The sequence below is a fragment of the Ostrea edulis genome, chromosome 8 (genome assembly GCF_947568905.1).
Source record: "Ostrea edulis chromosome 8, xbOstEdul1.1, whole genome shotgun sequence".
NCBI lineage: Eukaryota > Metazoa > Mollusca > Bivalvia > Ostreida > Ostreidae > Ostrea > Ostrea edulis.
In genome coordinates, this window is record NC_079171.1 from 30,091,386 (window position 1) to 30,108,089 (window position 16,704).

The window sequence follows — 16,704 nt, forward strand, 5'->3', positions numbered from 1 at the left end:
ACCAATGGAGAGTTATGAGTAACAATAAACATACATATTATATATATATATATATATATATATATATATATATATATATATATAAGCATCAATTCGGCCGCTAACATTTTAAGCAATCTATACTATTTCTAAACAAAAATTTCTAAAATGGAAACACAATAAACAAATTTTACAGAGTACATAGAACGCTTGACTGTATGGTTTAATGTATGAATCATTCCACCATGTAAATTCACTCAGGCAACATGGAAGTTTTACATGTCAGTTATGATTATGTAAACATTATATGAAGAAGAAAAAAATCAAAATGACACACGATAAAAATGCGATATCTTTTGAATTCAGGTGTGATAAATATTATATATCTGACCATTGAATGCACGCGAAAGAAAGTAAGACATTTTAAACATACAAAAAATCAACACCGGGATATTTTGAACGTGCTTTTTCATAAAGTTTTTATTCAAGTTTCGGGTCTACTTTGGGTGTTAATACGGCAATTTGCATTGAAGAAGCTGAATAGATTTTTAAAGAGGCGTTAGCTGCCATTTCGTCACCAAACGTTGAATTCAATTTTGAAAATTGCTCCATATCACATATTTCAGTAAGAACACCAGTATTTCACTATTTCAAACACTTTTTAACCTGAAAGCAGGCACATGACTGTGTAATTTTGGTGAATAGATGATTATTGTCTTGCAAAATTATAATTCTTCTTTATATATTTCGTTTACACTAACAGCGGTTATCAAACGTAATTCTATTAAGTTTCTCTTGTGTTTATACAAAATAAATGTTTTTATTAGTCATTAATACATGTATATATTTCTATGTCATTGAGAGATTTTGAGAAAAAAAGGTTTCCATTACTTTCACAGCTAATGTCCCTTTACAATGTTGAAGGGCAATGGTATTTATAAGTATTAGAGCAAGCATAAATATTATTCAGATTCAGATTCTTTATTTCCTTAAGCTATACAGCTCATCGGTAATAAATACAAAATATTTACAAATATATACAAATAAGATAGTAGAGGGTGAGTAGACATACAGATACAATTTTGAGGATATAAAATCAATGCATTTCAACATGCATATAACAATACACGTGAATAATATGTCGTAGCAAGTACAGAATTCATAAGTTATCATTAGATGTTGAGTTTCAAATGATTGCAGAAACTAAATGAGCTTCAGAAATGATAATGTGATACTATGACACCGTCAACACTACTGACCGCAATGTGCTGCGCGCCCTCTGTAATCAGGGGGAAATAACTCGCACAACATTGTGAAAAACGTAGGCGTTTCAACCACGTAGCATCGTTTTTCAAAAACGGCCGGGGGTGTGGTAGTGAGGCTGACTTCACAATAGAAAAAAAAACAAGCAAAAAAAAAAAAAAAAAAAAAAAGGAGGCCCACTGACATTTATTCCTTTGTCACAGCTGTTCTTCAGTTATTGTGAAAAGATTGTTTGCAAACTTATTCCCTATAAAAAAAATTGACCCCATATTGTGTTTCCAGCATTGCCTGATGAGGTCACGACGTAAACATGATACAAGGTCACAATGAAAAAAAAAAAATAGATAATGGTGTGAAACACAGTCTTTACATACAGAATTTATGTCTCTACCTTAAACAATTCAGGAATATTGTCTTAGAAGACTTTTCTTAAAAGTCAGTCAAAGTCTAAGATCAAGCAAGAGGCATATCTCTGATCAGACTTACAATCTCAAAATCTTTGGTACCTAAAAATAAAGGTCTTGTCACAAGGAATGCATATATGAAACATGCAAGATTTATCATTCACAATTCAAACGTTAGGAGCAGGTAAATCTTTAAATTATTAAAATCTAGGTCAGCCTCCAAGGTCACACGGACACAAATCATATTTCTTGACATGAAATCTAAATACAAAATAATGTGAAAGTCCTGCCTTAAACAGCTCGGGAGATATTGCCTAGATTAGATTTCTTTAAATAGGTCAAGGTCACATGGTCAAAAACTTTGGTGCCATATGAAAGGTCTTGCCACAAGAAATACGCGTATAGAACTTAAGAACCATATCATTCACCAAAAAAAGTTACGAGCAATGTTCAAGTTTCCGACAGACTGGATTGATTGACTGAATATTGTTTAACGTCCCTCTCGAGAATCTTTCACTAATATGGAGACGTCACCATTGCCGGTGAAGGGCTGAAATATATAGGACTATGTTCGACGCTTTTTTCATTAATTACCGGTATATTTCCATATCAAAGTTTGATTTCTTTCTATGGATCCACCCTACCTATGGGGCCCTGAATGGTTCACTACCAGAAGATCCTCAATATGACTAAATCATGGCCCCGTTGGTTTTGAGAAGAAAACCTTCAAAGCTCTTTCTTTATGTCCCCCCCCCCTCATCTCGATGGTCGTGATTTGAAAATATTTCAATTTGGTTTACCTGGGGATGTGTGCGTATTGATATAAATATGCATAACCCTGTTGTTATTGAGAAGAAGATTTTACCTACATTATAATCCCATGTAAAACGTTGACTCCCTAATGCGGCCTCATCCTGGGGACCACAATTTGAACAAACTTCAATACGCACTACCTGGGAATGCTTGCATATTAATATGATCGATCATGTGGTCCTGCTGTTCTTGAGGAGATTTTTAAAGATTTATCCTATATATTTTCCCCTTTTCAACTTTAATCAAATATGGAAAACAAATCTCATCTAGGAAGTAATAAATGGGATTAATACCACGAACTAGGCTTAGCAAATGGGATCAATCCCACGAACTAGGCTTAGTAAATGGGATCAACCCCAAGTACTAGGCTTAGCAAATGGGATTAATCCCACGAACAAGGCTTAACCAATGGGATTAATCCCACAAACTAGATTTGAATGGGGGTCTTTCTCTCATTGATGAGTATATATATATATATAAAATAAATACCCCAGTACTCCCAATCTGAAAATATCCATGCGGAAGAAAAATTCGATCGTTATATTTCACCCATAGGATTATGGTGGGATTGGTTAAAAATCCACCTGATTCCAATGGGATTTTTTGGTTTAAAAACCTGCAGTAGCTACTGGTGTAAATTTTGAAACACGTCTTGTGAAGGATTTATTTGTGAGCATAAAATCCCGTCCTGAAGGGTCTAATTGTGAGCATAAAATCCCATCCTGAAGGGTTTATTTGTGAGCATAAAATCCCGTCCTGAAGGGTTTATTTGTGAGCATAAAATCCCGTCCTGAAGGGTTTATTTGTGAGCATAAAATCCCGTCCTGAAGGGTTTATTTGAGAGCATAAAATCCCGTCCTGGAGGATTTATTTGCATCTTTTAATAAAAGGGTTGGAGAAACGTCCGGACTTTTGTCGTGTCCGGAGTTAAATGTCGCACTGTTTTATAACATTTTGATGATCACCTATACCTATCTAGAGAGTCGGATTCCTAGGATCTTGTAGAACTCGAAGTGCACAATTGACTGAACAACTCGAATCATACAACTTACTAGGGTTGAACACGTGATGGAAAAGTTTACCCCTCACTTTGCAAGTAATTGGTGCTTTTTTTTTTTTTTTTTTTTTGATAATTAATACAAAAAGTTGTAAGCATTGCTGGATGTAAGTAAATTTTTGAGGTGAATTATACATGTAAACGTATATACGGTCTACGTTTGGTTAATTTTGATTATATTTACACTATTTTAGTACTACATGTGCATGTGTACATGTATATTCATGTTATACATGTAAGCATCAAATAATTGAAGTAAAACTAAACTACCATACTGTCATTGATATGATTTCCATATTAAACGTCATTTTACGATACACTAGAGGAACACTTGTCCTTTTATTCATATTGAAAGAGTCTAGCCTCTGCGCATGCTCAGTCGTGCCCTTAGTTTTCCTGAAGCGTCGAGCACATCACATGTGAGCATGACCTAGATTGTTCAATTTCCAATACAGCTATAACACAGATGTAAATCACACGAAGGTCAGATGCAGATAAAAGGGAGTTGTTAACTTGTTATATGTAGTAGATTTTTGTCATTTATCATAATCGAGTTCACTATTTGCCTGATGCGTATGGAGAAAATTAGAATGGGTTTTTTGTACCTTTATAAGTTTTTTTATCAGGAATTCTGGCGAGATTGATCAGGAGGAAAACAGATAAATACAACGAACAGAATGGAATGATGAGAGAGTTTATATTATATCTAGCTTACTCTTAGGCCCCTGATCTCACATCTGGTACATATCCATGCTGCCCGACTCTCCAGGGGCGGATCCAGGAATTGCGATTAGATGGGGCGCACTTTTTTAGACAGGGGGTGTAGGGCCGTCTTGAGGCCCCTAATGACCTCGTTGGGGGCGAGCCCCCGGAAGCTCCTGGATTTCAAAGTTTATATGTCTCATATGTAGTCCTTTTTACTATTTTTTGATAGGGTGAAATTATTAAAATGACGCAAATTTTAAGGGTTGGGGGGGGGATTCAGTTCTCCCAATAAAAGTAATTTAATAAATCAAAAGATTTGGTTATTTATTTCTCCGAAAGTGGAAGAAATTATTGCTTCTTTTATCGTTTACATTTTTCTAAACAAGATGCCGCTATTTACCTTAAACTTGAAAAATTTAGTGGGGGCGCGCGCCGGCTGCGCCCTCCATTAAATCCGCCACTGCTCCCTATCTCGTATTCCTTATAGGAGTTATGATATTGATCATTGTTCGTTATCTTCACATTTCATTTACATATTTCTTTATATTGGCCACTCATGGTCGATTTCATTACAAGGTTTTGCGCCTGACCAAAGTTAAGGCAAAGATCGTAGATTAACAGGCAAAATCAATAGAGAGAACGTGATACAGGCATTCACATGTTTTCCGGTATAAAATGAGGGGGGGGGGTATTTGGTGTCTTTTACAAGATAAGTGAATGAGAGATAAAATAAAGTAAGAATATACATTTGTTAAGGATATGATCTCTGAATAGAAAATAGCGCACTTTTACCTGCCATTATATTCCTGGCATGCTGATAGATATTCAATATTATTCGTGCAGTATTCATATACATGAACTACTTACCGTGTTTTAGCTGTGTTGTGATCTATGAATTAAACTCTGTGTGAGAAAAAGGGTGTTTACATGTATGATTTAATTTATAGCATAGATGTATATACCATGCGTAGAAAAAACAAGAGGCCCAGGGGTCTTATCAGTCACCTGAGTATTAGTTAAGGTATTCAATGTATAATGACCATATTTCATATCTAATAAATGGATGGTAGAATTTTTGTAATCATGGTATCATTTTGAAGGGTTGATCAAATAAAAATAATCCACCATAGGAATTTTCAAAATTTTGTTTACTGTTTGATTTATTTCACCTAGAATTTAACATTGAAGTATATGGGAAAAGCATGTTTTATTACAATATTTTAAACAGAAATTATATTTTCATACAAATCTCTTGATAGAAAGTTACATACACTTTCTCATAATGAAAATATGAAATAAAATTAATCATTGACCACACACATTTTTAGAAAATTAGATTTTTCTTATTTTTACAAAGGGCAGACAACTCTTCCAAAAAGTCTTAAGTGCAAAAAGGTCAGCTTCTAATCGAATACCAGTCATGTAAATTTCATCTGCTTCACTTTCATCATTATTTAACAATAAACATTTATGTTGATCTAAATCCTTCAAAATTGTTCATTATCTTTTCATTATACATGGAATACCTTAAACCACTATTACATAGGCCTTATCAGCCACCTGAGTATTAGTTAAAACACTTACATAAGCCTTATCAGTCACCTTAGTATTAGTTAAAACACTATGACACAGACCTTATCAGTCACCTGAGTATTAGTTAAAACACTTACATAAGCCTTATCAGTCACCTTAGTATTAGTTAAAACACTATGACACAGACCGTATCAGTCACCTGAGTATTAGTTGAAACACTTACATAAGCCTTATCAGCATAAGCCTTATCAGTCACCTGAGTATTAATTAAAAGTATCATTAGTCTCAAGGGCTACAAACTCTGGGGAAAAAAACCTTGTTCTGAATATCTAAGCTAAATTTTAATATTCAGCAAACGTACACATATAAATCAAGATGATGTGTTCTTTAAAACTTATTATAAATTCCTTCAAAAGTGTCTATACTGATGAAAGCTTTACACAATACACAAATCTAATTTTGACCTGTCCTACAGTTTTAAAAAAAACACCCTGGGCTTGCAAAATTCACAAATTTGGTGCATCCTTTTAAGATTTTCCTAAATGTGCATATCGTTTTATACCATATAAGCAAACTTCAAGTCTTTCAAATCATAGACAATTATCACTATAATAATTTTGGCTTCAGCCTGGAACAAAACTTATTACCCTCTATGATTATGAAATGAACAGTTTTGGTAAACAATTATTTACTCCTTCTTAATATCTACTTGGTTTCAATTTAGTATCAATAGCACGAAATAAGATATTATTTCAATGTTTTACACATATACACTATATATAGCGAGTTTGGTCCCACCCTGGAGTCAGAACCTCTACCGTGGGGATCCGGGATCATATCATTTTGGTAGAGGTCTTCCTGCTCTACATCGCTATGTATTTAATGTTTCTTACACATGTGCAGTTGTAGAGATTAGAAGATTTTTGAAAAATGGTCAATTTTCTCCCCACTCCAAAACCCCCAGGGTTGCAGGAGTCCTGAAACTTTACATTAGACTTTTTTGGCTCTTTTTAGACATGCATAATTATATTTCCGAATGAAAATCTTTACAGGCAATTGCTAATATATTTTTTACTATAAGTTGCATTGGTAACATTTCAAATTGTCCCTCTTTTTCCTAATAGTGTACATGTATTTTAGAAAAAAAACTTTCTATAACATTTAAATACTCTGTGCTAAATTAATATAGTCATTTACAATAATGAAGACTAAAATCATCTAACACAAGTGACATACAAAGCAACTAATGGGGGGGGGGGGGGGGGGGGATACAACCTTACTTGCAAAATACAAATTCACTGCATTTATTATATATTATAATTATCTTAAATTCACTTCAATACTTGATTGTAATAATGTAAATTTCCTTTGTTATAATAAATTAACTCTTGATGATCAATTTCCTTTTCAAAAATTGTAAGAATGCATGCATACATGTACAAAAGATGGACCTCTATGCACTGTATCTGAAATAATGACTGCCTGTTTATCAATCAGTGATATTTAGAATTTCAAACTTTCACTTATCCCATTACTATGTTATGATAAGGAAAAAAAATGTTCATAGGAGTAATATATGCAAGTCATTCCAATAATTATTCACACTTTTACATATCAAGGTAGCTTACTACACTAAAGCTTATACTCTGTATGACACCACTTCACAAGATGGCTATTTAAATGTTTTGTGAAATCATTTGTATTGATCGATTCATTTGTCTATCATCATAGTTCAGTGGTTAAAGCATTGGGCTGCATGGTGAACCGCAGATCTCGAGTTCAAATCCCCAAGAGATCTTTTGTTCACATGTGAATAGAAATATTTTTTTTGTTTTGAAAATCATGTTTTTATCCAAATTTGTATATTTTTTGTCTTTTTGGGCATATATACTTATTGTATATCATAATATCTTTTATAATTAAATCAAATCGTACTGATTTGAGAAACTATTTCTCGGTGTAGTGAGCCACCTTAAATGTTAAGTGCTCTATCGAATCTATATATAGATTTCCACATAGTACACAAAGTGGTGATGTTTTGATTTTCATTTCATACAGCAATATGAATTAAGTTATATTGAACACTATGTCATGATCGATGTTTCCACAGGCACTTGGGGCATGGATCATGATCACGCCCTCCCTCCCCCCAATTATTAATATTAATTTTTTTTCGACCAAAATATATTTTTCTCTTCATGTGTTTTCTAGATATGCATTTAGGATCACCCAAAAATGTTACTTTTCATCTCTGTTATGTATTAGTCAAAATCACGTTCTCAGTCATTGACTGAAAAAAATTAATATTAATAATTGGGGGGGGGGAGGGGGGGTGATCATGATCCATGCTCCAAGTGCCTGTGGATGTTTCAATGACATTGAAAAGGGTAACTTATATTAAATACTTTCAAATTCGTGCTGTGTTAATGATGACCCACAAATATTCTCCCATTTTGGTAAACATGTTGGTAATACTGCTACGCTTTTTATCAAAATCCTGTAAACATCTTTACAAGTCATTGTGTATCTCCATTGATGAAAGAATTATTGTTTAGTTGAATATAGTTTTCTCCAATTATAGGTTGCAAATGGCCACTATTTGATTTTATGCCTCCTCAACCCTGAAGAGTTCCATTATCTACTTCATGATAGCTTGTACTTTATATTAAGGTAGTTCACTACACTAAAGCTTATACTATTTATGACACTACGTCACAAGATGGTGATTTAAATGTTTTGTCAAATTAATTGTATTGATCGATTTGTTAGTCTATCATCATAGCTCAGTGGTTTTAAAGCATTGGGCTGGTGAACTGCAGATCTCAAGTTCAAATCCACCAATCTTTTGTTCATATGTGTTAAAATAATTTTTTTGAAAATCATGTTTTTTATCCAAATTTGCACATTTTCTGCCATTTTGGCAAGCATACATATTTTATATCATCATATCTTTCATGATTAAATCAATTCGTGTTGATTTGTGCAACTATTTCAGGGTGTAGTGAGCCACCTTAAGACGCCTTCAAATAGACTGGTTAGAATTTACAGTTTTCTTTTTATTGCTTTTGATTTTCATGCTTAAATGCTTTGTGTAAAGTAATTGTCATTCAGAAAGTTCCTCATCTCCAAACATAGTACAAACTTTTTGGAACTCTTCAGTGTTGAGAAGATATAAAATCAAATGACGGCCATTTGCAACAGCTTCAGAAATAGCCAACTTGATTTCCTGTGGGATTAACACTATATAAAGGTAAGAAATGCAAGTTTCATTATGGGAGTTAATAGGATGTCTAAGGCGAAAAGTTGAAACAGGCAAGAAATTCAGTTTAACCCATTTTAATCGCAACAAGTAGCCAAAGTTCATGTAAGTTTTCTGGAATCAATGTGTGCGACACTGATCTGAGATTCTGAAGAGGTGTCAGTCCATGTATCCAGCCTGAGATTAAGGTAGGTGAGTGTAGGAATGCTCGGAATTTTGTCACTGGCTGAATTAATTTCTGATACTCCGAGAAAATTCCATTGTAAGGCAGTAGAGCGTTTCTATGCTAAATATGATACAGATCAGAGTGAAAGTGAAAGTGAAAATGAGAGACAGTGGGAGTCAGAGAGAAGTATTAGATGAGAGAGTTGGGGATGATAAAAGAGCAGATGAGAGAAGGGGTGATGAAAATGAGAGAATGGTGAGAGAGACTGGGATTGATAACTAAGCCTAATGTAAGACATGTTACAATAAAATTCTAAAACTTGCAAACTGTGTGTTACTTCATTTTGTCAATTTTAACTGTTAATATTCGGATGTAGGTTATGTTTGTTCAGAATGACAGAGTTGATAAACATCACTACATGTCTGTACAAATGACAGGCTAATTCTCAAAAAGACTTCACAGCTCTGATTTTAGCGGTTTATTATCAAAATACATGTATTTCCCTTTCTGTTGTAAAATGTTTTGTTTTGTATTCAACACAAATTCTTCATCTTGTGATGATAATAAATTTAAATTTCAAAAAGCCTTTACTATCTTCAAAAGTTTTTGCCTTTATATTTAGATAGATTGACGGTATATTTTTTAACGTCCCTCTTGAGAATATTTCACTCATATTTCACTCATATGGGGATGTCGCCATTGGAGATGAAGGGCTGCAAAATTTAGGCCTATGCTCGGCGTTTATGAGCAGGGAGGGATCTTTATGATGTCACACGTGCTGTGACATGTTATCTATGTTTTTGCAATCTCATCTGAAGGATCGCTCCATTTAGTCACCTTTTATGACAAGTCGGGGGTACGAAAAACCTGTTCTAACCTGATCCCTACAAGATCGTTTATATATAGAGTAATTACACTATATGAACACTTTTTAGTGATGATTTTATGCTTAACTTGTTTTACAAAGTAGTGTGAAACAAGAGGCCCATGGGCCACATCGCTCACCTGAGTCACCTTGGCTCATATTTAAAGATTTTTCCTATATATTTGCATGTAAAACTTTGATCCCAACCTACTGCCAGGGGCCATGATTTTTTCCAAATTGAATCTGGACTAGGTCAGGAAGCTTTCATGTGAATGTGAACTTTTCTGGTCCAGTGATTTTTCAGAAGATTTTTAATGATTTTTCCTATATATTTGTATGTAAAAATTGATCCACTATTGTCACCCCATCCTACCCCCGGGGGCCATGATTTTTACAAATTTGAATCTGCACTATGTCAGGAAGATTTCATGTAAATTTCCACTTTTCTGGCCCAGTAGTTTTTGAGAAGAATATTTTTATAGATTTTCCCTAAATATTTGTATGCAAAACTTTGATCCCCTATTGTTGCCCCATCCGACCCCCGAGTCCCATGATTTTAACAAACTTGAATCTACACTATGTCAGGAAGCCTTTATGTAAATCGCAGCTTTTCTGGCCCAGTGGTTCTTGTTGAGAAGATTTTAAAGATTTTTCCTATATACTTGTATGTAAAACTTTGATCCTCTATTGTTGCCCCATCATACCCCCGGGGCCATGATTTTAACAAACTTGAATCTGCATTATGTCAGGAAGCTTTTATGTAAATCTCAGCTTTTCTGGCTTAGTGGTTCTTGATAAGATGTTAAAAGATTTTTCCTATAAATATTTGCTTGTAATATTTTGATCCCCTATTATGGCCCCATCCAACCCCCGGGGGCCATGAATTTTACAAACCTGACTCTGAATTATGTCAGGAAGCTTCCATTTAAATCTCAGCTTTTCTGGCTCAGTGGTTCTTGAGAAGAAGATTTTTAAATGACCCCACCCTATTTTTGCATTTTTGGGATTATCTCCTCTTTGAAAGGGACATGGCCCTTCATTTAAACAAACTTGAAAGCCCTTCACCCAAGGCTGCTTTTAGCCAAGTTTGGTTGAAATTGGCCCAGTGGTTCTGGCGAATAAGTCGAAAATGTAAAAAGTTTACAGACAGATGGACAACAGGCGATCAGAAAAGTTAACTTGAGCTTTCAAATCAGGTGCGCTAAAAATCAGGAATTTTATCAAAATTTGGATTCAATTTAACATTGAAGGCACTATCTACTATCAAAATCTGAAAACTTTCTTCTTTCAAATGTTTTAAGAAACTGCTTAAGAATTCCTTTTGTTCTATGGGGTTGTCTTTTTAAGTTGCTGAGTTTGACAATAAATTCTGTTCTGTTTAATTGTAAATATTGTAAATATACCTGTAAAAATCGACCAATGTTAACACATGCATGCCTTCATATTCTATAATTAATTATACTATTTAGAAATAAAATCGCTACATGTACCTATTTACTTTTTGATTCTCCATTGAGTAAAACTGAGAGCTGTTGAGAAGATATAAAATCAAATAACGGACAATTGCTATTCTTTCATCCATATTGATTCATTTTGTGCAGTAGAATATGTTTCTTGTAAATAAACAAAATGGCTTTTAAATAAAATAAAAAAAATTTAAATATTCACTCAGTATATACATGTACATCTGTACATATGTACACACAGATATACATGTACATAAAAAGGATAACCCATGAAAGCTTGAAAGTTTTATTTCCAATGTGGTCCTTCGATGTTTAGCAGGGTCATTCATTTATGTTGGAGGAAACCAGAGTACCCAGAGAAAACCCACTTCCATGTCTGAGCGGGCGTCTACCATACCCTCTAACATAAAACAACTGTAGTCTGGCCCCCGCCCCCACCACTCATTGATCACTCGTTTTAAATGAGTGGCAGGGACGGGAACCAAACTAACATATATAACTGCCAATCACAAGGGTCGAACTCGAGTCGAAGCGATGAGAAGCGAGAGTGCTTAGGCCTACCTCAGCACTTTACTAACACCTCTATGCAGCTTTTAAGCGGTGTATTTGCATGGCGTAGTAAATCTTTATTTGAATTCTAGTTTATTTTATTAGTGAAAATAAACTGCAGTGAATTCTTAAATATTTATATTAAATTACTATCATTATTGATTTTAATCATATTCAAATTATATTCATTAAAATCTTATTAGTATTTATTCAGCTTTCTATCTAAAAGGGCTTGTGATTTTGCATTATTCATTATTTGCAACAAAAATTGCAAATTTGTTTGAAATTTACTTCTGATTTTTATATACATCCTCTCTTGCTTGTAGTGTTTCTATTTCTTCCTCTAAATCTCGTGCCTTCACATCTGTATATTCTTGCATGAAATGATTATTTTATTTGTACTCTTTTGTTAATCTGTATCTGTGTACATGCATGCTATGAATCTTAAAAGTTGTTCACCTGCAATGTGGTCTGTGTATACATATACATGTATATGTACATGCATGCTATTTGTCTTTTGTCTTGGCTGTATGTGACAGTGAGTCAGTTAAAAAGCTCTACAGAGCTTGTTTTGACTTGTTGATTGTATATAGTGCCAACTTTAAATTTACTTACTAACTCTGCATCACCCGGGATCACACCTTGAAAATTTTCTTTTAACAGGTTAGGAACACTTCCCCTGTAGCGAGATATTCTCGCTAAAACGCTATTATCCCTCTCTAGCAAGAGAGTAAACATTACCATAAACAGGTGTTTTTAGCGTCTTTATTGAAAATAATGGCAAATCCTGTGTAATGCCGAATATGTGCGACACACACTCCACGATGTGAATTGTTTCTATGAAATTGACAACATAGTAAAGAAATTGCATATCAAAGTTGCTGCGTAAGAGGGAAGCAGCCTGAAATCCAATACACATCGTGAGTGTTTTTGTTTTGATTAAACATTTTAGCACTTTTTCTTCTTTTCACGTGAACACAGAGAGATATACTCCATGGTTGTTTTTCTCGGTTGTCCGGGATATATTTACTCTCGTTAGAAAGGGATAATCGCGTTTTAGCAAGAATATCTCGCTACAGGGGAAGTGTTCTCAACATGTTAAACAGTTTAACAGGTTGGGAACACTTCCCCTATAGCGAGATATTCTCGCTAAAACGCGATTATCCCTCTTTAGCGAGAAATAAATATTACCATAAACAGGTGTTTTGGCGTCTTTATTGAAAATAATGGCAAATCCCGTGCAACGCTGAATAAGTGCGACACGCACTCAACATGATGTGAATTGTTTCTATGAAATTGACAACATAGTCATGAAATTGCATATCAAAGTCACTGCGTAAGAGGGAAGCAGTCTGAAATCTAATACACATCGTGAGTGTTTTTGTTTTGATTCATATATTTTCAGAAGTATCAGACATTTTAGCACTTTTTCTTCTTTTCACGTGAATCACAAAGAGATGTACTCCGCAGGTGTTTTTCTCGGTTGTACAGGATATATTTATTCTCGCTAGAGAGGGATAATCGCGTTTTAGCGAGAATATCTCGCAATAGGGGAAGTGTTCCCAACCTGTTAAAAAGATGTAAACAAGGTTTTCTTTTGTACGGTGAGATTCGGGCTTTAGACAAGATATATTAAAAGACATCGAATTTTAATTTCGAAGTAACACACTGTAAGCCTAGTTCATTCTAAAAATGCATTCAATGCAGCATTGCGAGTTGTGCGATACTAATACACTTATACATCCGAAAGGTTGAAAATGCTTGGAGCCAAGTAAATAACCAGAAAAAATAAAACAACGAACAAAATGAGAAAAAAGAATGGGGAAGAAAAAAACATATACCCAAAGAAGTATGCTATTCAAATAGTTAACTGAGCGTACCTGATAAATAAGTCCTGCAAGTCCAACTTCTCGTATCCATTCATGTTTATACTGGAAGTGCTAATTTAAATCCAATTTCAAGAACCAATATGTTACATTGTATGGAAATTAAATATCCGGAATACTATGTTGACTTTTTTTTTTTTTTTTTTTTTTTTTTTTTTGAGCGAGCGAGCGAGCGCAGGTACATGTAAACATATTTTGTAATGTTCATGCTTTAATCAGATTCAATTTAAACAATGTATATTTGTCAAATACTCAGTACATGAATGAAATCAAGCAGCACTGCAGAAACAGCTCATTTCAGTTTTCTCTAAGGGTTTATATCAAATTATTAAAACATAGGTCATGAATGTGATTGAAATATTTTTATACTATATACATTTTATTTCTGCTGCCTTCGCTGTGACTTGCTTAACCTTTGACACACGACTTGTTCTTTCCACGTTACTAATCATGTGATAAAAATGCCCAAGTCTTGTTATAAGCCTTTCAAGTTTGTAAAACTGTGTGAACAGCACTGCCTTTGAACATAAATCGCATTTCAATATAATGATAATTTAAAATAAATCGATAAATTCAACACCATTGCACATATGTGCGCGGATGCACACTTACCCAATTTTAAAAAGAAAAAATGAAATTCATTTAAAACAATCCCCTTGTGGGGAAAAATTAAAATAATAACATCATCAATGATAGAATCTTAAGATGTTTTATTTTTGAACATTTTCAACATCAGTTACAAGTGAAATATAAAAAGAAAAGGAATTTTGGGACGACATTACGAAGAAGTTCATACACAATGTAAATTAGAAGAGAAAATAGAGAAATTCATATACAATGATTGTATGCAAAGTTTCACACGAATCTTTTCAATGGACAGTGCTCTTAAGTTTTGCATTTTCTATAAGTATCGATATAGCGGAATTTTACGTGTATTTATTTACAGATCTGTAGCTCTCAGGAAAAATGTTGCGACAGATCAAAGAGCTAGAGATCCATGCACGTCTTATAAAAACTTTCGATTTACGGCGCAGAAAAAGCTGCGCACGGCTGAGGCCTTTTATCGTTGAATCATTGCATCGTCGTCTAAAAAAAATTATATTGAAAAATTCCTCACATATTTGCCCACTATATTTGTGTCCAAACATACATTGAGATATTCATGAAAGCCCTATGCGACCAAAAATTTCACAGCTTGAAATGATTATGTTTGTTAAGTAGCCATGTTCGGTGGCCAGTCAAACCGATCTCCGTTAATTTTTTAATAATATCCAATTCGTGGTATGCATTCACAGACACGAATAATTTATGTAAAATGAAAATATGATAACTTCAGCTATACAAGAAACTCTTGAGTACTGAAAAGTATAGATGTAATTCTGATATGTCATGAAAGCCTAGTCAAGTTTCCGCATCCACCATTGATTATACATGAAATATCGAAGTGTGAAAATAGAGTGGCGGGGATGGGGACCAAACTTATGAAAGCTTAGTCTGGTCTCTGCACCCACCATTAATTATATATAATTAATACAGCGAAGTGTGAAAATAGAGTGGCGGGGATGAGGACCAAACTAATGAAAGCCTAGTTGTATTGGACAAGTGGCTCACGTCCGTACAGATTTCATATCAATTGATCTCCAGGCTATTTCAATTGCCTATGAACAACTCTTATCAGTAACTGAGAGCGACGCTGTGTTCAGGTTGTTATTAATCTAAAATTTGTTAAGACATAACTTTAAAAAGAACATCAAAACATGTTAATTGTAGGTCCTGAGAATTTTTGCGATTCATGTTATGGTAGCTACATAGGTAGGAAAGCCAAATATGGTCGAACTGGTAAATAACAAGATAAGTGTTAGAAACATGTATGCCCCACGTGATGCGACATTGACAAAAAAAGGTTATACACATGAATCACTTAATTGATAGTAGTGCCAAAACAATTTATAAAAGATATTGAGTGGACAGTATCTAACAGCATTGTACCAAGTTTGGTGTCAAGTTGGAACTTTGACCTTTGACCATGTGAACCCAGAATTAATAGGGTACCTGTCAAATGCGAAACGAAACGAAATCTGCCGAAACGAAACCTACCGAAACGAAACAGATTGTAGAACCAAAGTGTGTAATCATGATAATAAAAAAATGGTATCTCAGGTCCCTGTGAAAGTTACCACATATAAATGAAATTCTCTTCCCTGTTGATGTGATCTTTCGGGTTGACTAATATATTTTATGCGGTCCAGCGGTTAGCATCAAACATTGTATGAAAAAGGTGGTGTCTGAGTAAGTTGAAAGCAGGACGACGTTTAACCTCTTATTTCTCACTAACTGCTGTGGTGCGAGTATTTTCAATAATGGGAAAAAGATATGCAATTCGGCAAGATATATATATATATGCATGTATTATTCAGAATTATTATTGATATGCAGTAAGTCTAACGATAATTCTATATATTTGGGGTGTTGCTAAAACGTGGAATTGAAAACGGAACGAAAAACGGAAAATATTTCATGCAATGATATCAGGAGGATGTCAGCGTTTTGTAAAATCAAAAGGCTTATGAACAAGGGAAGCAGAAATTACAAAGAGAACGGAAAGACATACTCCAGGGATCGACATTAATGGTTGTCCGATTGCCCGAGGCAAGTGAAAACCCAGTTCGGACAAGTGAAACTCAATACACACTTGCCCGATGGGGCAAGTGATTATTGTAGTAGGAAATGTGATTATTTTAATAATTGTGATAAGCTTG

The 16,704-nt window shown here is 34.2% G+C and overlaps 1 protein-coding gene across 5 annotated transcripts in view; it reads right to left on the reverse strand.

The window, feature by feature from the left end:
• The window catches only part of LOC125662475 (uncharacterized), a 40,145-nt gene extending 26,136 nt beyond the window's left edge, over positions 1 to 14,009 (reverse strand). For 2 of the 5 annotated variants that reach the window (XM_048894711.2, XM_048894708.2), the window contains exon 1: positions 13,940 to 13,996. The gene's annotated coding sequence lies outside the window, so the exon portion shown is untranslated. Of the gene's footprint in view, positions 1 to 5,088; positions 5,125 to 13,939 lie in introns of all 5 variants that reach the window. The other 3 variants (XM_048894707.2, XM_048894709.2, XM_056147343.1) reach the window with 3 other exon arrangements.
• Positions 14,010 to 16,704: the final 2,695 nt, after the last annotated feature.